Raw genomic sequence first — 24,629 nt, 5'->3', positions numbered from 1 at the left:
CTTGATAGATATATTAGTTCATTAACATAGGAATATCACGAAAAATGATATATGAATAATATTAATATTACTTAATTGAGTTGGATATAAAATATGTGCTAAATTCACAAGTTTGTGTACGAACTGAAAACTGTTTACGATCAAATCTGATAAAATCCTAATAAACTTTTGTCTATACTAGGGATGGATATCGTTATTAAATTAAAAAAAAAAAATATTTTTCAACCTTTATGGTCACTCTTATAAAAGATATTTTATTTAAAAATTATTACATAAAACTTTTTTTTTTATAAATAAATATTGTCCCTTAAAAAATTCTAAGTTTAATTTAAATTTCTTTAAACAGGGAAAAATTGGTTTTAGTGTTAATTAGATTCTTAATCTTAAAATATAGCTATGGGTTTTTAACTCTTTTAAATAACTCATATTTTGTGACATAAATTAAATATGTATCAAGATGAGCTCATTACTACATAAGATGACATTAAAATTAAGTAACTTCGATACTTAATTAACGTTCCTTAACATTTAATCAAGTTAGTGTTAAATGGTGGTTTAACGCTTTAATACGTTTTAGACCAGTAGAAGTTAAAATTCTGCAATACATTTTCATCAAATGGTTTATAATATATTTATTTTTTATAGCTCTAATTAAAGCTTTTAAAGTGTAAATATTATCAGTGTAGTTAAATTAACCTACCTCGTTTATTAATCGTATATATTTTTCTTGTTATTCTTATTTAGGTCACTAATGTGCTATTTCCAAAAACTTATTTTGACTTCTTTTGGGAAGGAGTAATGTATGGTATTTAAGTTAAATTACACATTGCTAAAATGTGATAAATTTATTTTTTCATATTCTATTAATTATGTTTTAATGTTTGACAGATAAAAATGAAATGAAAACTGTCTTGAAACATGTGAAATATAACGAGTTAAATGAAATCTTTATTATCATCTCACGAGCGTAAAAATAAATTTGTAATTGATTTTTTTTTTTATAATTGAACTCTTTTAAAGTAAAAAATTAATGCTGCAAATTAAAATAGTGTCGGGGTATTAAAAAAAAAATACTACCTTTTTGGAAACATTCCGTATTGTTTTATAGGATACTTTCCCATGTATATTTATTTTCTATCTCACGAAATGCATCTGACAAGTTAGAGTTTTTTTTAATAGAAATCATATTTTAGATTTCCTCTGACTTAAGAGTACCACAGCTTGCGTGACGATGTATTTACTTTAATAAATTCTTAGGAGGAAGTGATGTAGGAATGCATGAGAATAAACCGCTGGAGATGCCCCGAAACACTATCAGCTTGAATAAATAGGATCAGTGACCTTAGTATCAAAGGCTATCTATCTATCTTCACTACGGGCCAATAGAACATGTTGTCATATGAGTCACGTGATGTGCGATAACAAATATTAAACTGCATTTTTATTATTGTTAAAAAAAGATTGCAATAAAAAAGAAAATATGGCAATTGAAATAGTTATCAGCGCTTTAAACATTTTGGTTACAACGAATTGGCTCTATCTAGTATCATGGTTTGGTAACTGTCTTTTTCAAGATTTCCAATATACATAATATTATTTAATTAGCATACTACATAATTAACATGTTCAATCAATCAAACTATAACTTTTAAGCATGTTTTTTTAATTTGTGAACCACGTGTATCGTAATTGAGATAATGTATCTTAATGTTTTTTGTAAATTTTGTTTTCATTTTTAAAATATCGTTATTTAAATGTATGTATATGGGAAGGGTGGCTCAGTTGTAAAAGGCACCGTGCTATCAACTCTAAGGACCGGGTACGAATTCTTTCGTACGAAACTTCCTTGCACAACCGTTGGTCTCGTAACAGTTCTTTTGATAACAAAGTGCTGCACTCCTAACTGTATCGAACAAACAATACATCTAAATAATTTGATCTGAGTTTTATTCAGTTATATATTTAATTTGTTAATGTCTTCTTGTTTTTTTATATTTTAGTCATCACAGTATTTTAGTTACTATTCGGGATTTTAATTAAGGAAATAATTGTATTCGTTATTATCTTCACTATTAAAAATTATTATTCAGTATAAAATAAGGATAAAAAATAACATACTACAATTAACCTTTCCCGAACGTTTATTTCCGCCGTAAACTCAAATTCGATTTTTTCCGATCCCAACCCAATCACTTAATGTATAAAACATAAGTGAGCATAGGGTAAGTGAAAGTAAAAACGTAAACGTATTCCCTGATTTATTTTTGTTTAGTATTGTTATAATATTATATAAATAAAATATATTATTGATTGGTATGTTTTTTGATGTTGATACCTGATGTATTTGTGTATTGAACGAAATATTTCTGTAAGGTGAAGAGTTATAAATAATTTTCTTGGGGGTCCAACGAGACATTACTTCAGAATTCGATACGCTATAAATTTATTATTATTTTTAAATATATATCCTTATCGAATTAGGTAGAAAGAATAAACTAATAAAAAGATTAAATTTTTGCAAACCATTCAGCTATAATTCCTCGGAGAGGAAACAAGTTTGAAATGTTGTTGAAAACCATAAATCTGAGGTATGAAGATCTCATTGGGTGGCTGACGGCCCTTTTTAAAAACAATATATATATTTCTTCATTGCTTATATAAGTTAATAAATTTAAATAAATTCAAATGTTCCAGAGATGACAAACTGGAATTGGGCAGATAGGACGATATGATTTAAATAATTTGAAAGCTGCCGAGTCGTTAACCTCAAAGCAACCAGTAGTCAACCACCGGCTAAAACAAACTTATTTGTTTCAAAATCGAGTATAACATCCCAGAATTAATCGAGATCAGGAAAAACCCGTTCGCATATCGATATATGTCAATTCCTATTTACGAGGAGAACAGGATCGTTTATTGTGAGACGAGGTATCATGTTACATAATACAGACTTCATTACACCTTAGATATTCCAAATCAATTCAGTCTTAATGGTTTCATAATAAATTACCATCTCAAAGACTTCAGTGGAACAGTAAAAATTTCTTGTATGTTAATTTATCCAATCTTGTAATTTGTAATATTTAAATCGGCCTTAAACAATTTCAGGGAATATGGTAAATGTTAAGATATCTTTATGATTTGTTAATACTAAATACTTATATTATTAATCAGGAAGTGTCTGTTCTTTTTTGTTCAACAACAGAACATTCTTCAAGTTACCTTCTGGTGTTAAGTTGAAAAAGTTTAAACACCTAAAAAAAAATTAACAGAAATTTTTAAATAACGAAGATCGCCGCTTTGCTTGAATATGGTCACATCTGTCCTTTATATTATATGCCCCACCCGTCTTTGAATCTAAGCCCAGATTATGAGTACAGTGGTCGTCCAATAAAAGTAAATTAATAAAAAAAAATAGCTAATGTGTATTTCAATAACCCAGTAGTCGTTTAAAAATAAAAAAAATATATTTGCAAAGACTATTGAATATTTTCTGAAATTCGGCGCTTATAGGCCTTTTGCATTTAATTTAGATGTAAATACACGGAGGAATGAATAAATAAATATCATCTGAAATAGATCTGACGAATCTAAGGCGATAATTTCCCTAGTCACGTTATTTCTCGGATCATCCGCCTGTGTCAACAAGGTCCTGGAAACCTTAAATTCTCACCAAAGGATCCCTCCAGGAAGACCGATAATAAGTTAAACGTGTACAAACATCAGAGCCATCACAATAAACACATGATGTAAATATTTTGTTCTTAACAGTCTGACTACAAACAAAGAAAGTGATAATTATCTTCGGGGGATCAACTTTAAATAAATAAATGAGGATCAAACTTAGGAATCCGGCTCCGATCACCTGCTCTATTTTGTCGGTTCCTCACAAGTAAATCAAGTTAAGAGTATATATATATATATATATATATATTTCTGCAAAGAATGCGTTGCTATGTTTCCTTATTTTTAATATACATTGTTATCGTTATATATATCAATAAAATCGATCTTGTAAATAAAAATATTTATTTTCTGTTGGAAAAATTTTTTTTTTGATGTGAAGACTAGTCCAATCAAAACATTGCGATACGAGCCCACTTTAGTACAATTTAGATTTATTTTGAAACGTAAAAATATGGCCTTAATCTTATATAACTGTTCTTTTAGTTACTATTAAAAATTAGGCTCCTTAAAATTATTTAATGAACAGTTGAGTTCATTTGAGATAGAAGTATATGTAGAAGTATATAGTAGATATGAAGTATATAGTTTATTTTATAAGTCCTGTAATGCAGTAAAACGAAAATAATTAGTTTTCATCACTTGTATTAATGTGAATATGTTTTTAAATGTTTAAACCAGTGTAGTATAATTCATTTATGTTTCAACGGTTGTGTTTATAATTTTGTTGTAGGTATCATTATCAGGAATTAATGAGAAGACAGAATATCAATATATTTTCCTTTTTACCAGAAAATAAGTTATGATCAAAATAAGAAGATTAATTCTTTACAACTTTACAATTTACAATTTTTTACAATTTTTTTTTTAAAGAAACGTTGGCATTAGTCAGTGGAATAGTAACTAACAAGTCGTTAAAGAAAATTCCATAATGGCAAATTATAAATTACTCTTAATGATATGACAAAATTATTGGTACAATAATATTTTTGTTTGTTAGACATTTTCAGCTCTCAGGCAATGCACATCCTACTCAGAATTACAAATATTTTAATTTACAAAAAATATATAAACCCACCCTTTCTTACTGACGATATATTATTTCATATATGCTTTTACAGATTGGTAAGTTGTTAGTGAAGTGGTCTCTAAACTTGTAATAGTACAAACAGACAAATTTTACGCATTTATTACTATAATTTTTTTTTAGTATTTTGAGCTTAAATAGTTTCAGAACAATTACGGAATCTATTGTAATAGTTTTTTTTATCAAACCCTTATGTCGGTTGAGTCATTTCCTCAAAAAATGGTTACGTACCTACAAATGAACATGTTATGAGATATATCGGAGCCAAAAGGAGGGCGGCGATAATTTTTTTTTTTTTTAGAAATTTGCTAAATCCTTTTGTAATAAAAAAATGGAAATAAATTTATTTCTTACTATTATCCATTTTAAATCTGGCGGCCCATACTTCTATGTAGGTCACATACATGTTTCTTGATAAATCCGTTTTATGTGTATCTGTTATCTATGTTTCTTTTTTTTTGTTAAAAATAAAATAAGTAAGTATCAAATTGTGATATTCCTGAAAAAAACTATGTGTTCCAAGGGCAGAGGTCAGTCCAGTTCACGTTGCCCAGTTGCGGAAAGCGATTATAATTGCGTCCATATTCCGCTATTTTGCTGTATTTATAGATAAAATTGACCTAAAAAATAAGTTTTTTGTAACAGGATCAAATGCTAATAGTACAGTTTCACAATCTCGTTTCCTTATCATTTTCACCCCTGTATCTATGTTATTCTCTGTTAAAAAGAGGAATTAGTGGATTCTCTTATCACAGTCGACCTTGATCCAATATATATAAAATTATTAAAAAAATTTACATGCTTAAACTATACTTATTAATACCCATTTGAACATATTCTTCTCCTTTGTACAGAACTTTCAATATTCCTAAATAAATTATTAGTTAGTGTAAATAAATTTGAGTTTCAGCCAGGATTTCCTGCTAACCTCCTGAGGTTCAGGTCAAAACGCCGGCATAAATAAATATATTTTTGTTTATTTATGTTCTTTTTGCTGATCACACCCCCCTCTCCGTTCATCTTCCCCAAATACTAATTTTTTTTTTTTTTTTTTCAACTTACAAGAATCATCACACAGACACCCTTATGCATTAATAATTTGACTCTTAAGGACACAATAACTGCCAAAACAGTTCAAATTCATTTACACGCTCCATTAATTCCATGACGTAGCCTTAGGCTATACCATCTTAGCTGGACTCATATCAACACCTTATATTGTCACAAGGCAATCAATGAGAGAATATTCAGTAAAAGTATATATAATACATTGTATGTATTATATATGTATGATGTACTAATCTATTTTAATGAAAGGTACGCAAAAAAATATATTCAATTCACTTATTTCTTGTGCTTTTAAAAGTTCTTAAAGTTTAAAGTTGAAACATTAAAATCCTATATCTAAAACGTATTCAGTTCATTTAGAAATTTAAACTTTTTTCTGTTAAATAGGTGTTATAAACCAACATTTTCGGTTAAAATTGAACTTATAAACCAGCACAATTGACTTTCGATATGAAACTCCACAAATGTGCTAAATTATATATCTACAACCCATAGGGCCGGCAATAAAACAATAACATTTGTATTTAAATTAAAAGTCATAATAAATAAACAGGCATACATAAAAAAAAAGTTAATACCATCGATAACCAGTTATGTTTTACGCTATTAAACAAGAACGAACGTACGAAATTTACTAACTAATGAATTTAGGTTAAACATATATTGATTCGCTTGTATAAAAAATTAATGAATTTGTATGTTCATTGTTAAGAGTACAAATATTCTCTTGATTATAAAAATGGATATAAATAATGCTCATTGTTATTCCATATAGTTTATAAAATTATATATCATATTTAATATACTATATAAAGTACAATTCTCTCTAACAGAGAGCTGCCAAATCTGCCCATGAGGTGGAAACTGAGGCAATGAGAGGTGGAGGTGGTTGTTAGGTTGGCCTGGAATCCTAAATCCCTCTGATTCCCTCCTAATCCCGGAATAAATTCAGAGTTTTACCCAGGGCATAAACCCCCTATTATTATTCCCTTTATTTTCAGTTGTATTAAAGATTCCTAATTTCTACCTTTCTGGTCTAATAGCGATTTTTTGGTCAAATGTAATCTTGTTATGTGTATATAAATTATTTTAATATTTATTTTCTACTATTGTAGTCCAGAAAGATACAGAGGGGGTTGGCCTATCAACATTTCAACATTTCTTGATGAATCAAATTAAATTTAAACATTTTGAAAAATTCTAAACTAATTAATCAAACCAAAAAAGAAGAATAAATAATTTTTTTTTTAATAATATCATTATTGATATTTACAACTGTGCATTTACTTTTATCTCAGTTATAATGGAGTGATACAGTGGGTTTGGGTTGTTAGGGAGTTTATAATGGAAGGAATGTTATAAGGTTCGGTTACGTATGGAACATTAAGGTCTTTATGTATGATTTTATTTTTGACAAAGTAAGGAGCATTGAGGATTTTACGAAGTATTTTGGATTGTAAGGATAGAATACGAGAGGAATTCGAAGGTTTAGAGGAGCCCCAAAGCTCAATTCCGTATGTCCAGATTGGCCTTATTACAGTCACATAGATCATTCTTTTGTAATGAAAAGTGGAAGTTTAGGCCAATAAATTATAAAATGATATACATTTGTATGAATATTTTTATTTCAAATAAAAATGCTACGAAATCGTCAGATTCATTAAAGTATAGAGCTTACAAGAGTAACTAGAATTGAAATTTATTTCTATCCAGGTAAATGTAGGTAACTCCAGTTTTTCCATTAGCTAAGAGCACTTAGTCATTTATTGGGCATCCATCATTGGGGTCGCACTATTTATTTTAGCTTAACGATGTGAACATTAAAGCTGATATAAAATTTACAGAAACAAGAAACTATAAATACTTCTACAAACAATATAATCAATATATATATATATTGTACATATTATTGTTAATATACATAATATTTAATATTATAAATAAAGCCTAGCATTTTAATGTTTTTGTTTGTTATAACTTGTTATTATTGCTTCATTATTCAGAACAATATTTCAGTCACTGTTATAAAATGTTCTTTTCGAACCATGTGAAGATTCGACCAAAAAAGGAAATGAGAAAGAGAATTCTTAATTTTATGTAGGCCTGATTCTCAATTCAATTATTCTTTACAACTTTCATTGTACCGCGCTTTTGACTTTTTAATTTTAAAATATACCTTAAATTCTCTTTCACATTGTACCATGGTCCTCCTCTGTGGCCTTATTTGTATTCATCTTTGTATCTATTGTTTCATTTTTTGCTTCCTCAGTTTTGAAAGTAGGGAAGCTTTTCATGTTCGAAGAGGAAATGAAAAAAATGTTTCTGCTCAGAATCTGAAATTTCACCTGGCACTTTATGCTTTCAATCGCATTTTATGATTTCATCAAGGAACTAATTTTGTTCCGTGTCTGTCTATTGGCTTGTAATCATATTTGTGTTGTGATATAATCTATAGATTCGATTTTGAAGAATTTTTTAGAGACTGAGTTTTAGAGACCCTTATTTTTTATCAGATCCATCCCCCCAGGAAGCTCTTCTGATCTATGTACTTGCTGTAGTTTTTTTTTTTCATGCAGTCAGAGTCGTAGAAACCTTAAGAGCTTACAGTAGTGAGGGTTTTAACCAATAAATACTGTGTCAATTCACCATTTTTCCCCCCGAAGGTTTGAACATTTTATAGAACTATTAGTTTCTCATTGACCCGAGAAAATTCATTCACTCAAATATTTTAATCTCATAGTTTTAAACACCATCTTTGTTCCTATTATTAATAATAATTTAAAAAAACAATACTTTGTGAAAGACGATCTATTCTAAAGTAACTGGTGATTTTGGCGAAATGTACTGGTGTAAATTTTTTGACAGTAATTAAAAATTCAAACTACTTTTGAAAAATTAAAGATTCTTTTTCCTGACTTTATAGAATGCTTTAAACCTCCATAAATTTCAATTGTTTACTTAATATTATGTGTAATATAATGGTTGAATTGTTCATAAGTATACTTCTAGTAAATTATGTTATTAATTTATGGTTTCGGTTTTCTTAGTTATAAACGCCATACTTTTTCTTTGATAAATTTTAGTCGATTATTTCTTGTGTTTGAATCATTTGTAGATCAATTATAATATTCTGAAGAATATTACAAGATGGCCTTTTAAATTATCTTTTGTTTTCGTAATTTTCGATTATGTTAATTCTGGGAGATATGTTCCAATATTGGCATAAGAATTATTCGCAATGCCACAACTGTCACTAATATTTGTTTAAATTAATCTAGATAAATATTGTTATTTATGCGATTAATTATGTTTACCTCAGAGGCCAATATCTACCTTTAAGGAGATTTTATCCCGTTCTTGGAGATCCTTGATTTGTCCCATGTTTTCCTGATGAGATCACACCGTGAAGAGTTATTTTTGGCATGAGGCTCCAAATCTTCGGTATTTTCGATATCTAGTTCGATGACCAGACGGGTGGGGTCTCTATTTAGCTCCCGTGGATAAGATATCCTTATTACTCTGATATATGGAGGTAGGGTTGATTTTATTTGATTGGCTAGCTTGTAAAATGTTTGGTCTGTTTTTTATCAAGTTTATTGTGTAGACATTATATCTTCCTCTCTTGTATTTTATAACAGGCGTGTTATTTCATTCAACGTTAGAAGGCTTACGTAGTTTTGTTGATCAACATTCCTTACACACTTGCAAGACTAGTGAGAATGATTTTTGAGAATATTGGTTACCGTGTATGAGGAAGTGAAGAATTATCTGAAGGATTACTTGGTTTTAAAGGTAGCGTTAATTCTTTGCTTTTACACTGGCTCATTACCAGTGATGCGGCGAGAGGGATGCGCTGGGATCTCTTGAGGTCTGCTCTACCCCTCACACGTGGGGGATAGAGTGGGCTCAGGGATCCTCAGGTCGATTGTGTAAATATTGTATATATTATTTTATCATTATGTTATTTTATTTATTTATTTTTCATACAGATAGTTTGATTATGTTCATCTTGTCTATTCTTTTGTTTGTATATATTTTATGAGAGTTTTTTTAAATATTTTTTTATTTTTTTTTAGTATGTATGAGATCATTCATCACTATCACACATCACCCACAACTGTGTGGCAGATTGTAATATCTATCAATAAATAAATCTATCAAAAAATTCTTTGCTTTTTTCATTAGAAAGACTCTAAGGAATTAAGTCAGTGGAAATGTTGTTGCTTATGTCTGCCGCAACACAAAAAATCCGTTCATATTTGGTTTAATGACACAAAATACTCCATACATTAACTGCAAGCTTTGGAATCAGCGCTTCCCTCAAAAATGCCGGATCCCCGTCGTGGATTCAGGTAAATGTATTCAGTAAAATCAGTGACTTGCATTAATTGATTCGCTGGATAATTATTATCAGTTTCAGTTTTCTTGCTCCTACGCATTATTTTATGTGCTATATTGTTCAATTTTTAGAGGACTAAGGTAATATCCCTCTCATGATGTCGGATTCACGTGCAAAAATTGAATTCTTAACGATTTTTTCTTTACTTTTGTTCAATTTTACACAATGCTGCAATCATCTAAAGCCGTGAAAAATTGTGTGCAATTTTTGGCACTTTATGCCTTCTGAACAAGTGCCTTATACTCTTTATACTAAGATGGCTTTCTTACTTCAGTGATTGTTAAATTAAAACGAATTAAGGATGAAATAAGGTCAAACGAATATGAAGTATGATAGCTTAAAAAAAAATAATGGTATGGTATTATTGATGTTGATAGAAAGTGAAGAAATTAAAAAAAATTGCGTTTGAAGAAGTAATTCATAATTTTTCTAAAAAAAAAAAAAAAAAAAAAGAGGAAAAGTACTTACAGTAAATGTTAGTTTTGCTAAAAATATTTCTCTTCTCTTAGAATTCCAGTCTATGTGCGCTGGAGAAGAGCTGTATGAGGGTAGTAAGTCGACTTCAATGCCAAAAAAAAATGTAATTCACCATTCTACACAAATTTCACTCTTAAAAAAATGTCGTTCGAGTCTCCAAATCCCCTTCTTATATAATGATAAAATAACGAATAAAATAAATCTTCAAATTCTCAGTCCTATTCCGTTTATTTAGCATCTATCCTCCACCTCACTGAACTGCTGCCTTTGATAATTCATTTTTTAACCGAGCTGCCATTCACTGGAACTCCATTCCCCCTAACATATATCATATACCAACCCTTCTGTGGTTTAAACCCCTTCTATTTAACCATTTTTTACTCTACTAATCTAATCCAATATTATAATAGAACAGATAATTTATAATTACTTTTTTGTTTTGAAATTTTAATTAAGTGTGGCCACATTGATTTTGGCCAATATATGTTATTGTATTATTACAATTACCTTATCATTGTTCTGAAGGGACTTCGTCCCAGAATAATTAACAATTTTTCGTTTCATTTCATTTTAAAATAGAAATATCTTTGTGCAAATTACCATTATTTTATCCAATAATAGTTATTGTGCTTATAAATTGTAATCCGCCATAATTACGTTAAAAATAATATCAATAGCTTAATAATAAATAAGCTGTTATTAGCATGTATGTATTAGTATGTTAATGAAGACCAGTGAAGGTCGCACGGATTGACAGATGTTTCTAATTTTTTTGTTGTATTCAAGTGAATATTTGTATGTATATTTTTCTAATTTTTTAACAATTGCTCCTTTATTCCTTCATCCCTTCTTGGACATAAATAATTATATGCTCTATATCTATGCTAATGCAGTATATATTAGGACACATGTAAGATATCGAGACCGCTTTGGAAGGTGAACCTCGGACAGGCTATTTGTCGCCAAGTGCCGCCTACCAGAGTGCCCTATTTGGGCAGCCCAGGCCTGGCCCACTCCAATCGTGGGCCGAACCTTTTACATAACGTCTTACTGTACAGCCTCTTTGAACTTTACATTTCTCTTGGTGGGGGTCTAAATATTGTTGCATTCAGTCGCGAAGTCAAATGCTCAATATCAGTCTTCAGTCACTGCCTTGTTAATTAGTTGCTTGAATTAGAATGCATTGCCTGCTAATTTGCTACAAAGTCTACATGAGGAATTGTGGCCTAACTTTGTATATACTTGCTATTCTTGTAAAAAAAATAAATAAATAGCGATCTAGTTTTAATAATATTTTTTTAGTTATATAGTAAACATTATTAAGGTCCATATTGAGGCTTAATTATTTTTTTGTTCTGTCGTTAAGTTAATTGGAGTGTAATTGAATCTTAAGTTATTGCCAAGTTAATTAGTTACTTGAATTAGAATACATTTTCTGCTAAATTGTCTTAAAGTCTGCAAGAGGAATTATGGTCTCAAATTTTATTAATTCTTTGGGATATGGTTTCGAATTTCAAAAAGTTGATTTTTTCTTATATAGAATCTTATCGTAAAATTATCACTATAATTAGGCCTTAAAAGTTCATTGATTTTTTTCTAATAATCTTACACTGGTTTTTAATATTAGTGACGCAGTTGAGAGAGAAGCACTGAGATTTTCAGGAGTCCTGCTTTTTCCTTCACATGTGAGGGGACAAGCTTGGTCCGAAGTTTTTGTAGGAAAATAGTCCGGGTGGCGGTAAATAAAGGTACACAATATTAGAAAATCTACCATACATGATTGGCCTATTAATAATTAGGCTCCTATTTATCTACACTTATGTTTTCTTAACTTAATTTGTCTTTCTCTTTTAATAATAATTTAGTTTTTCTATGACCCTGAAGATGCCCTGCAAAGTGGGGTAAAACGTTGGTTACTATTATTTTTTTTTACTTTGTTCCTTTATTGACAGCCACTCGGACTATATTCCTACAATTAGGGGGGAAGTTCTTGGTTTCAAGTCAGAAATAACTGTTTTCTCTATTAAAACTAATTATATACAAGCATATTCAAATATTTAAAAGCATTTGAAGTTAATACATTCAGTAATTGATGAAATAATTATTTTTAACTAATTTTAATTTTTTCACCTTTACTCTTAACGGCCGTAAGTAACTGTATGCTTTTTTTTTTTTTTAAAGTTATTATTAGGGAAACATTAATGGTTTTAATTAATATTTGTGCATTTCTTTCTTTCCAATTTATTCAATTTTGTCTTCATGAATAATATCATCTTTTTTTTTTTTATTAAAAAAATTAACCTGAAAAGAGGTAGTCGGTTTAATCATCAAGTTTTATTTGTTAAATATTTAGTAAGCTCAATATCGAAATATATGGATAAGCATTGATAATGTTCCAAGATTATATTGAAATATTAATGTTCTACTCTTGATAATTATTCCAGTTACTAATAAATTGGTCTGATTTTCACTTAAAAGAAAAAAATTAATTATTACGTTTAAACGTCACATAAATTATACTCAAAGAATAAGTGTAAAGTAGTTAAAAATATACATTCTAAAATCAGAAAGAAACAACAGTTTAATTAATCCTGTTGTTAAACAAATTTTGTCTCATTAATATTTTTAACACTTACTCCTGTATAAAATAGGATTCCAATACAAAAAAATGCCGTCATTTTTATAGATAAAGTTAATTTCAAGTTTAAAGGAGTTGAAAGGGTTCTTGGAATGTTTTGTCGGCGTAAAATGAAAATTAGAAATTATTAACTATGGAAACTAAAATTATCTAGAGCACTTAAGTTTAATTTTAGAGGCAGCGACTTAAGATGTGAAGGACTTTGCATTTCACACAAACCGCACATGACGCCCACACCCTATCAGTCAGGGTCTTAACAGCAGGTTCCTAGTGAAGAGGTCGTAACCCTTAGGGTTAAATAGCATCCTTAAAGTTGAGATTTATCGTATAATAAATTAATAATTTTTTTCTTATGTCTTTGTATATTATTATGGTCATAAAACTATAAGAGACGTCTTTTTGTATTCTATTACGTCACGGAATTAAACAGAGTAGTCATTCGTTTTCTGCTAGCTAAATATAGCTGATCAAATGACGCACTCTTTATAAGTATATATTTTTATATCAAATGTACATAAAATTTTTAAAAAAATTTAATTTTTTTTTATTGAATTTGTTTTGCATTTTTATAGTTTTAAAATAATGATTTTATATTTTTTTGTATTAATACGATCATACTAAGGAGATAATCTTATTTTATATTATTTCTAGTTAGATTTCGAGATATTTTTAATTATATAGTCTATTAATATTATAGTTTAAAATAAATGCGATCAATTTTATATTTTTACAAACATGCTATGAGATTATCTGCTTTGCACCTGTGTTTGAACCACATTTATTGGCAAAACTGCTAATTTATCAGCCATATACTAATAATTTAACATCTTTTATTATTTAATTAGTTCGATTATTAATTATTTTATTAATACTGAAGCATAAATTCGGTTCTGGAATAGGAGGATAGCAGAAAACCTGATAGAAAATCACAAAATATCGTTTTAATATTGGTTTATGATTAAATTGAAAACTGTCAAGTTGAAAATTGTAACATTAACATATAAAATCAATATATTCTTACAAGTGCGTAGGTTGTTCTAATTATTAATAAAATATGATTACATTATAAATCAAGACCATTTACTTTTACTGTAATGTGTACCACTTCTAAAAAAATAATTTATATCCACACGGTAAAGTCGTTAATATGAGATTATTATTTTATTACAAACATAATACAAAAAACATATTTCTTTCTTTTCATTTTGGGAACATATAAAGATATTTTATGAATATGTATTACTTAAAATCTGTATGTTACATTTGTTTACACCGCGAATTCTATCGTCATTCGTTATACTGTACAAAGTAATTCAAAATGTTCTAGTGTTTCAATTGCTGTTTGCAAATTAAGTGACTTTGGAGACACGCTGGTTACATTACATAAAATCTTTTTTAATGAAGGGTTGTAACTTGTACAGGTATTTTCAGTTTAGCTGAAATTATTGAACTTTTTATACGTTCGTTAACATTTAATGAATACATAGTGTAAAAATATCTTCTGAAGAATGTTTTATCCAAAATATTGTGTTAGATATAATTTTATTATTTTTTTTCAAGACCGTTAGTTTTATTAATAATACCTAAAGTATCCAAAATGTCTCAACATTTCGGTCGATCCAAGGACAATTTATTAAAATAAAATCTTTAATTATAACTTATTATTAACAGTATCAAAATCATTATTCATTATAATTTGGATATCTTAATTTTAGTTCAACAGTCTCATATTTATTTATAAATCTTTGCAGGCTATTATGCCCAAGTCAATTTAACAGTTAAAGTAAACCTAAAAAAAAACTATATACTTTTTGTAATAAAGTTGTACTATTGTATGCTGTAATTTACCTGTATTTATCTCTTTAACATTCAATTACAAATTGTATTCTTTGCAATTTATATATTTTACTATCATTAAACTTACCACAACAATATTATTTAACCTACCTCAAAAACCAGGATACCTAATCTTATCATCATGTTTCGCCCTACATTTTTGTCTATTGTGTTATTTATATTGTTTAAAAATCCTATACAATTTAATTATAAATTATTATCTAAAATTGAACTATATTATCATAAATTAATTTTATATTAAATCTTTGTACAGTGTTGGTTTAAATTTCTCGTGTCTGACTTAAAATTACCTTTATAATTAATGTTTTCTGATATATAAATGGCATCAAGTATTTTTATTTTAAAAGTATTATTTTCTCTGTGTAAAATCATCGTGTTATCAAAATCAAAACATGTATATTTTTGGGATGTATATAGACAAATCAAACTCGGAATTTCATATATCAGTCCTCACATTATATATCAATAGTATTTTTGCGATACGTTTATGATAGTAAACACAGAAATCACAAAGAATAAAATTCATTCGTAATGTTATAGTGACAAATACAGATAAATTAAAACCTAAAATGGTGCAAATTTATTAGTAAAGAAATATGCTATTGTTTATAGGTTTATTTTGTCTATGTTAAATTGACTTGAACACAATAGCCTGCAAAGTTTTATAAATAAATGTGAGGCTGTGAATAATAAGTTTTAATTAAACCTGTTATTTTAATTGTTGTCTTTAATGATGGTCGGAACGTTGGACTTGTAATATGATTTATTAAGGAAGTGTTGAGACATTTTGGATATTTTTTTATATTATTATGATTTTTCATTTTTGTCGAATTTTAGCTCTGGAACAGAACCACTCTATAGAAGGTCGACTTGTAGACAGTAAGCTCTAGCAAAATGTTGCCTGAGGTGTAAGGTACAATAGATAGTACAAGGTGGTGGGATATAAATCATAGGGGTGGAAATGTAGGACAATATTTCTACTAAAGCTGAAGTGAATATCTGATAAAAATATGATGAAGAGAAATGTGACGATAAGGTGTAGGAAGCTAAAGGCTATATCTCTAGCTGGAAATATGTCTTTCCTTTTTGAATAAATTCAGTGTTATATATGGAAATCCTCCCGTCTCAGCCGTTGGAAAGCTTCTAGTTTACGTAGTGGAAAACTATTATCACTCTGATAGGAAGGGTAGTATTCTTTATTATAGTGATCAAAGATTTATATATTTAAATTATTATAAGTTGTATTTAAACTACTTAAAATCCTAATTTCTTCTGCATGAAACTATTTTCTTAAAAAAAAAAATTCTTGGTATGTTAAATGGATTTTCTTTTTTGATCAAATTGTATAATTGGTTTATTCATTTGTAAAATAAGTTTTTTTGCAATTTCTTTCACAACTGGAAACTAAAAACCTTCAGGTTTTTTTTCTTTTATTTAGTATCTTAAATAAGTATAAAAATTTATCGAATAGTTCTAAATTATGTTTAAATCAAAAGAATTAGTTTCAACATTTCATTTTAAATAAACAGTTTCGTTTATGCTTCGAAAAATTAAAATATTTTATTAATATAATTAAAGTCATATATCATGATTTATTCTATTCCTCTCTGTAGATAAATGGCTCTTCCAATCAATTAAAAAAGTTTTACGGCCTCCTGATTATTGATATTTTTTTAAAATTATTTATTCATTGTAATTTACAACTGTACAAAATAATATAATAGGTAAATATGTAGTCTGTTACATATACCCTTGAAAATCTTGGGAAGGAACCACCCATTGGTGGTACTTCAAACATTAATTTAAATTAGAAGGTCCCGTGGCCATCTTCTTTTCAGACGCCTCGGGGGATTATCAGGGATTGTTAAGGAAGAATGATTAACAGGCGTTAGTGGTGTATCTAGAAAAGATACTGCAGGACAGGAGGGCAGAGGTTTACGTCGGAGAGTAAAGGTGATCTGGTGGGATTTGTCAGGATTTATTTTGATTCTCCAGTTTTTACACCATTCTTCAATAGATCTTATGTGTGCCTGTAGTGTTTGTGATGCATTAGTTGGGTCGTTGTTTACAGAAAGTATACATGTGTCATCAGCGTATGTTGTTAGAACTGTCTTAGGGTGGGTTGGGATGTCAGCTGTATAAACCGTATAAAGAATGGGACCTAAGATACTACCTTGAGGAACACCGGCGGACTGAGAAAAGAGAGATTTACTTTAAAGGTTCTATCAGTGAGGTAGGAGCGCATTATAAGGAAATATGTTGGGGGTAGGAATTGACGAAGTTTATAGAGCAGACCTGGATTCCAGACTCGATCAAAAGCTTTTTCAACATCGAGGAAGACTCCCGTGCAGTACATACCGCGCTCCAATGTGGAAGATATGATATCAACCACTCGATGACTCTGTTGTATGGTAGAATGAGACGATCTAAATCCAAACTGGTGGTCAGGATAAATAAATATAAAAATTTATCGAGTAGTTCTAAATTATGTTTAAATCAAAAGAATTAGTTTCAACATTTCATTTTTTTAATTTTATTTTAATAATTTATTTTTTGTTATTTACAACTGTATACATTTATACACATTAAGTAAATTCGCTGTAAGTGATATTATGACATGATACAAACATGTGGAGGATCTACCCATTGCTAGAACTCCAAAAACATTTCTAAAGGAGATGATCTCGAGGCCATCTTCTTTTCAGACGCCTAGGAGGATTATTAGGCAATGAAGGAGAAGCCAGGTTAGAAACGAGTTGGTTTGGGTGGTTGGGAAGTTTATCATGGAAGGATTGGTATCTGGTTCTGGCCAAATCGGCAACATATGGGACATTGCGGTCCTGATGGATGATTTGATTAGTGACAAAGTAAGGAGCATTAAGGATTTTACGAAGGATTAGCTTCGAGAGGAATTCGATGGTTTAGTGGAGCCCCATAGCTCAACTCCATATGTCCAGATAGGCCTTATAACAGTCGTGAAGACCAGTCTTTTATAATGGATTGGAAGTTTGGACCGTTTGTCTAGAAAACGTTGAAATAGTCGGAATCGACGAGCAACATTTCATTTTAAATAAACTGTTTAGTTTATGCTTCGTAAAATTAAAATATTTTATTAATATCATCAAAATCATATATCATGATTTATTATATTCGTCTCTGTCGATGAATGGCATTTCCAATCAATTAAAAAAGTTTTACGGCTTCCTAATTATTGATAATAGATCAATAATGATAGATAATCCATCAGATAGTGAATGTTCTTGAAGAACTTTACGAAACCAGCGTGGGATGTACAGCCTATAGACAGCATCTGTTGCTCCTTTACATAGTTTTATGTAATATCTGGTGAGCCAGGCAGCCTTGTGTTTATGTAATGTATTCACTCTTCCTGTACCCTGCTGATGGAGATAGCTCCACTGTTTATAGCTTCAACTTATAGATAGAATTCCTTTCCGAAACAGCGTACTTTTTTTTTATGTGTCTCAGAAAAAAATGTATGGGTTTAGTTCATCGTTGTCGACTGTTCTTATCTATGTTCATGTAAATGTCAAAGTAGCCATTTTCCCGGATGAGATTATTTCTGTATCTTCGTTCTGGTTCCTCGTGTAAAGCTGAGTGCTTGGATTTTATACTCCAGATTTATTTTTCTTTTGGGAAAGTAACCAAAAATATTCATTTCTACTCAAATGGTTTGGTAAAATCCCCCCCCCCCAAAAAAAAAAAATCTTTTTTATATATCGGGAATATCAGGGATACGCATTTTTCTCAGTAAACCATAAATGCATTTTTATTAAAATTTACGACTCAAATCAAAATATAACAAGCAAACGTGATTGTTAGTTATAAGCTAATAGTTATGATAATAGCTAAGATAATAGTTAGTATAGAAACCCAATTCCTGGCCACACTTAAAAGACTATTTTAAGTTAGGAGATCCTGTGGCCAAGTTCTTTTGGATGTTCCTTAGTAAAAAGGGAATATCTATAAATTTCTAAAATAAAGTTTTCTCGGTCTGTTCCACTCCATTTTGTTTAACAATTCCCAAGCTTCTGATCATGGCCAGTATATGTTATATCTGAATTTGCTGTGTGTTCTACACTGCAGGGCGTTGGCCCTTATTGAGTTTGGCGCTGTTTCAAAGGTAAAGGGAGCGAACCGCAAGGTGTGAAGCAAATATTCAGTATTCCATATTCCTTTGATCGCCCTTCTAGCGAAATCTCCCACTCCCGCCCTTATTTTTTTTACTAAACCAATAAATATATGGTATTAATTTTTTTTTTTTATGTTTTAGTATTTTTTTTTTCAAGTTTGAAATTGCTAAATTTAGCTTGGTATCATAAGTTTATAGTTATGATATTATAAATTTAAATAACATTTTAATTATTTTTTTTCTTTTTCAGGTAAGTGTACCATATTTTGATCGTGCTGATTTCTCAAAATGTAAGTTTTCACACTTATTCGATTTTATGTGCTTGGGGGGGAAAAGTCTACTATAGGAGTATTCATGATATTGTGTTAAATGTAAAATTTTTTACCATGTTAAATGTTATAAGTATAGGATTTTTAACAGCCCTATTTAAAGTCACGTTAAATGTTAAATGCATAAGAGCTCCTTGCGGATTTTTTGAGCAACTTGTTTTATAACCTTCATGTCATTGTTTCAGTTAAAAAAAAAATTAATAAATAAATAATATGATCTGTTTTCGACTAACATGAATATTTCCTCCTTTTTCGCATATGTTTGATATCGTACTGCATAATATATTAATCATCGTTAGAATTAGTCATTTTATTACTTATTTATATTGTACCTTAACATTCGAACAACGTTTCGGCCTTTTTGCCCGTTATTCGGTTCCTTGTTTTTAATTATACATTAAATTTTAATTAAATAAGTTAAAATTAATAGCAAGGTATTTAAATATATATTGTTATTTACACAGCTAGTTGTACAACTACATTACACATATATTTTACAAAATTACACAACTATTATACATCAATTAATTAATTTAAAATGTTTCTGAGATTAGGCCAAAATTTAATATGTATTATTCTTATATTTTATTACCTTAAAGTATATGATGAATATATTTAATAATATATAACTCAGATTAAAAGAAAATATTATATTCAAATTTTTAATATAAGTCAACATATTTCCTTCCTTTTTCCAATGTTTATATTTCTTATCATCTGTCTTTAGACAATTTTAATTGACAAATAATAATCCACTTTTATTAAGTGTGATGTTAGATTTAACTGCTACTAATTATTTTTAAATGGCACCTCAAAATTGTCACCTATTTTCTAATATGTTCATCGCCTCAGCATTATTTCAGTGCGCTAAGTAAATGTCATTAACCTCAGAATTCGCTTAATGTTTAGTGTCTCTGATTTGTATTTATTACTTAATAATTACTTTTTACTATTATTATTATTACTAAATTATGTTGGCCGATGCATGCCATATCAGTTTTAAAATAGACATCTTTTATATTTCTTGTTGTATAAATATACTCTATTTATATAGATGTATTTTCTAGTTTCTATACAATTTGAATTTTTTTTTCTTTTAAATTGAATACATGGTTCTAATTTTGGATTGTAGAGGAGTCTTTACTACAGTGTTTATGTGTAGTCAGATACTTACATTATTACTTGTTGAAATATATTGATTGATAAACAAATCGAAAAGAATTCTATAAATAGCATCACGTTCGCGACCCTCAACACGTGTCCGGGAACACATGGCATAACCAGCTCCGGTTGGGTTCGGAAATAGATTTATAGTTGTGTGGGTCTTCCATCCGTCTTCTGAGGCATACTAAATCCTATTTATAGACTCTTGTAGTCTTCATTGTAATTAATATGCTTCCATGTTATTATTTTTTATTTGGACTAAGATTGTTCGGGTCAATTTTAGTCTTTATATTAGCTTCTTTTTTCATTATAGATCGTACCCTTGCAGGTGCTGAACAGTTTTCCTTAGTTTTTACTGTTGAAGGAAGTTGAGATTCCCATGTACCCCACTGATGGTGCTCCATCTTCCACATCCGTGGGACGAAATGAAGAAAGCCATTCAAGGATATCACAGGGGTTCTCACATTTCATTTTTTTTCTTTACTCTGTATTCATTGTTTCTTTTGCATATAAAATGAACCAATGAAGAAAATTTTTTTAAAATCTGTACCGCTACAACTCATGAAGGATATGGAGTCAGTACTTAGTAATGAAGTACTGGACCAACAGTTTTGCAAGGAGGTGATTTTGTCAGAATCATGCTTGACCGCCAAATTTATTTCTCAATTAAGGGTATATATTTATGAGGTTGGGAGGACTCCAGACGGCTCCCGAACCCACAGGGTTGAATCACGGTAACTGTAACAGAATAAATTATTATTTGTCACAGCCGCATTCCTAGAGTCCTTAAGTCAATAATAATAAAATTACTTATTTTTTATTATAATTTAAAAATGGATTGGGCTGCCATCTATCGAAAAAAAATTGTAAGTCTTGCGGATGTAAATTGTAAAAATTAAAATATTTAAAAAAATATATAAAAATCTTTAACATTTCAATAAAGGAAAATTAGTAAAAATCAAAATTTTAATTTATTAAAAAAATATTAAATGCTGTGAGCACGACAAGTGGAAGGAATCTTGAAAAAGAATGGATTTTTATAACTCTTTTCAACTGTATTTATGACTTTATTTTTGTATTGGCGTCTAATTTAAATTTACGTTGTTGTGGGCGTTCGTGATATTGATTAATTACATTTTTCCAAGCTTTTTGTTGACGTTTTTACATAACGTTTAAGAGCACTATGATACGGAATAAAGAGCCATGAGAGATTGATGTTGGCGCTGAGGTTGAAAAATACGACCATAAACGTTACAACAGGTTGCCAACCTTAATTCAGTTTTATAGTGAAAACGAGTATTAATAGGTAGTTCAAAAATACAAGTATACCAACTACAACCACTAATACTTTTAGTTTCATGATGGCTGCAAACATTGATGATATTTTGAGAATTAAAAAGTACAGAAATACAAGTGGGCATTTTGCTTGAAATTGTAACAAGTACAAACTTCAAGATTAATAGTATTAGTTTTATACTACAGCAGATTGTGTCGTATACTATCTAGCACTTTTAGGCATAAAATTGCTACGTACTTACTTAAGATCATACTTTTATTTTTTTAAATTGATGCTTTTATTACAGGTATTATGAGACTTATGCAAAGACTTTCCAATTCTAAACATAGCCTTATTACACAAGCTCCTTCATACATCAGTACCTAAACTTTTCATACTACTAACTGTTAACCTGTATCGGCAGTTACCTGATCTATATTGACTCACTGTCGATGGTATTTCAAATTACGAGGTTATTAACTCATCGACCTAAATTATGTCTACTAAATATATTGGTGACCTTTATTTTATGTTTTTTGAGAAAAATGTTATCTACTTTTGAACTCATGATATAATTATTAATATAATTAACTCCAATGAACTAATGATTTTCTTCATCCGTTCACGTGCAATTTAGTTATTAATAATCTGGAAGAGTTTCTGTTAAATGGGTCGTTTGCTGTTTAGAAACTTTAATGAAAGTAGACCTAACTGCATTATACAGTAAGGAAGCAATCTAGAGGCTTAACTTGAGCTGAGTGACAAGATGTTTAGCAGTTAGTAATTTCTACGCCCTGAGTAGTAAATTTATCCTGGCATGCTAACCTTTAAAGTATGTGTATTTTAGTTTTGCTTAAGTAAATTATTTATAAATTTTATGTTCCTTTCATTTTATTTTAAGATTATTTTTAAAATACTGTATCTTCTATATATCTTTTTTATATTTTTAATGAATAAATTTTATTTATTTTTTAAATTAGATGTTTACTATTTAATTAATTAGCTTCACCTGAAACTAATTATAGCCTCTTATGATTATATATTACATATCACAACTATTTATTTATTTTTTCACATTTAAAAGTTTGTTATGATTTATCTACTGGGTTACGTCATCAGTGGTAAGAGATTTAATTTCCAAGTAATTTGTTTTTTGTTTTATTTCATTATTTTCAAGTCCAAATTTCTGAAGTATATTATATTTTTCATATTTAAAAAAAATTAAAATCTAAATCTACAAATAATAGAAACTCCTTGAACTGTCATTTAATTACAGTAGAAGGATTTATGAGCATAGATATATCATAATAAAAGTAGAAATAGGGGATTAAAAAAACTGTAAAATAAAATTTGGTTGAATTAAAGAAAAATATTTAGTTCCTAATCAGCAAAATTCAAAAATATTTTTGACACATTGTCCTCTCACAGATTGTTGTCATCTAGACATTTAGGGTCAGTTTAAGCCGTAATAAAAATTAAAAAAAAAAACATTTATTTTGTTTCTATTTGTTTTACTCAGATTCCAGAAAATAACCCCTGTGCATAGTCTCAATGCAAAATGGTTAAGTTCGATTGGAAGTATAATTAAAATATGTTTTGTATTTTTTATTTTAGTCTTTAAAATTTTAAGTTAAGCTGTCAGTAGATTACTCTTTTCGGTTTTTTTTTCCCGACTGATGTCTCTGTTTAATAAACTGATATCAACAGACCGCACAGTTACTCATGCGTCATACCTTAGTCATTCAATCAACTGCCGGTTGCTCCGGTACCAACGGGTTTAAACTTTTACAGGTTGATGACTATTCCTTATTAGGGCTGTAGGCACGCAATTGCGTATTTATTGCGTAGGAAGAAAAGTCACGTAGGGTTGTAGGTAGGCTGACCAGTGCTCTCTGAATCACCTGGGGAATATCCTCAGTTCATGAGCTGAGTTTTGTATAATCTTCTGATTCATCTTTATGATATCCTCATACATCGTCCACGAAGCTATTTCTTATTAACTGAAATATTTTAGGTGAATTCGTTTATTTATTATTATTTTTTTACCTTAATTATTTTATACCTTATACATGTACCTTAATTTTGCTTTGGTTATAATTGACTTGCGCGAGAGATCTTACACCTAAATTAAAATTGTCCCAGATGTCCTATAAGATCATTTCCTATTAGATTTTTGAATATTCAGTTTTTTGTTTATTTCTTTTTAGGTTGTTTCCAGTCATTCGCGATCGCGTTGTGTATTTTTATTTATGTATTTATTCTTGTACTGAAATTTCTTAGGATATTGAATAAAAAAAATAATATTTTTTTCTGGGACGTATAGGTCCTCTAAGTTTAAAGAAAATGTGAAAATCATGTAACATTTTTCTGACAGCATTGTCAACAGTTAATAACATTAATTGAAGTGCAAAACACTAACTTGCCAATTGGCCCAAACTTCCGATTAATTGCAAAGGAATAATATACATGACTATAACAAGGCCCATTTGGACTTAGGGAT

General features: G+C 29.2%; 1 long non-coding RNA gene across 1 annotated transcript in view; it reads left to right on the top strand.

Annotated features, from left to right (window-relative positions):
- Positions 1–19,629, top strand: part of LOC136797088 (uncharacterized) — a 235,837-nt gene extending 216,208 nt beyond the window's left edge. Inside the window, exon 3 of the long non-coding RNA XR_010844908.1 lies at positions 19,611–19,629. This is a non-coding gene — a long non-coding RNA (uncharacterized lncRNA). The remainder of the gene's footprint in view (positions 1–19,610) is intronic.
- The last annotated feature ends 5,000 nt before the right edge of the window (positions 19,630–24,629 follow it).

This window comes from Halyomorpha halys, unplaced genomic scaffold, assembly GCF_000696795.3.
Source record: "Halyomorpha halys isolate HHAL.00 unplaced genomic scaffold, Hhal_1.1 Scaffold226.1, whole genome shotgun sequence".
Taxonomy (NCBI): Eukaryota; Metazoa; Arthropoda; class Insecta; order Hemiptera; family Pentatomidae; genus Halyomorpha; species Halyomorpha halys.
The sequence above is the reverse complement of the archived record's forward strand: the minus strand, read 5'-3'. Positions and strand labels throughout refer to the sequence as shown.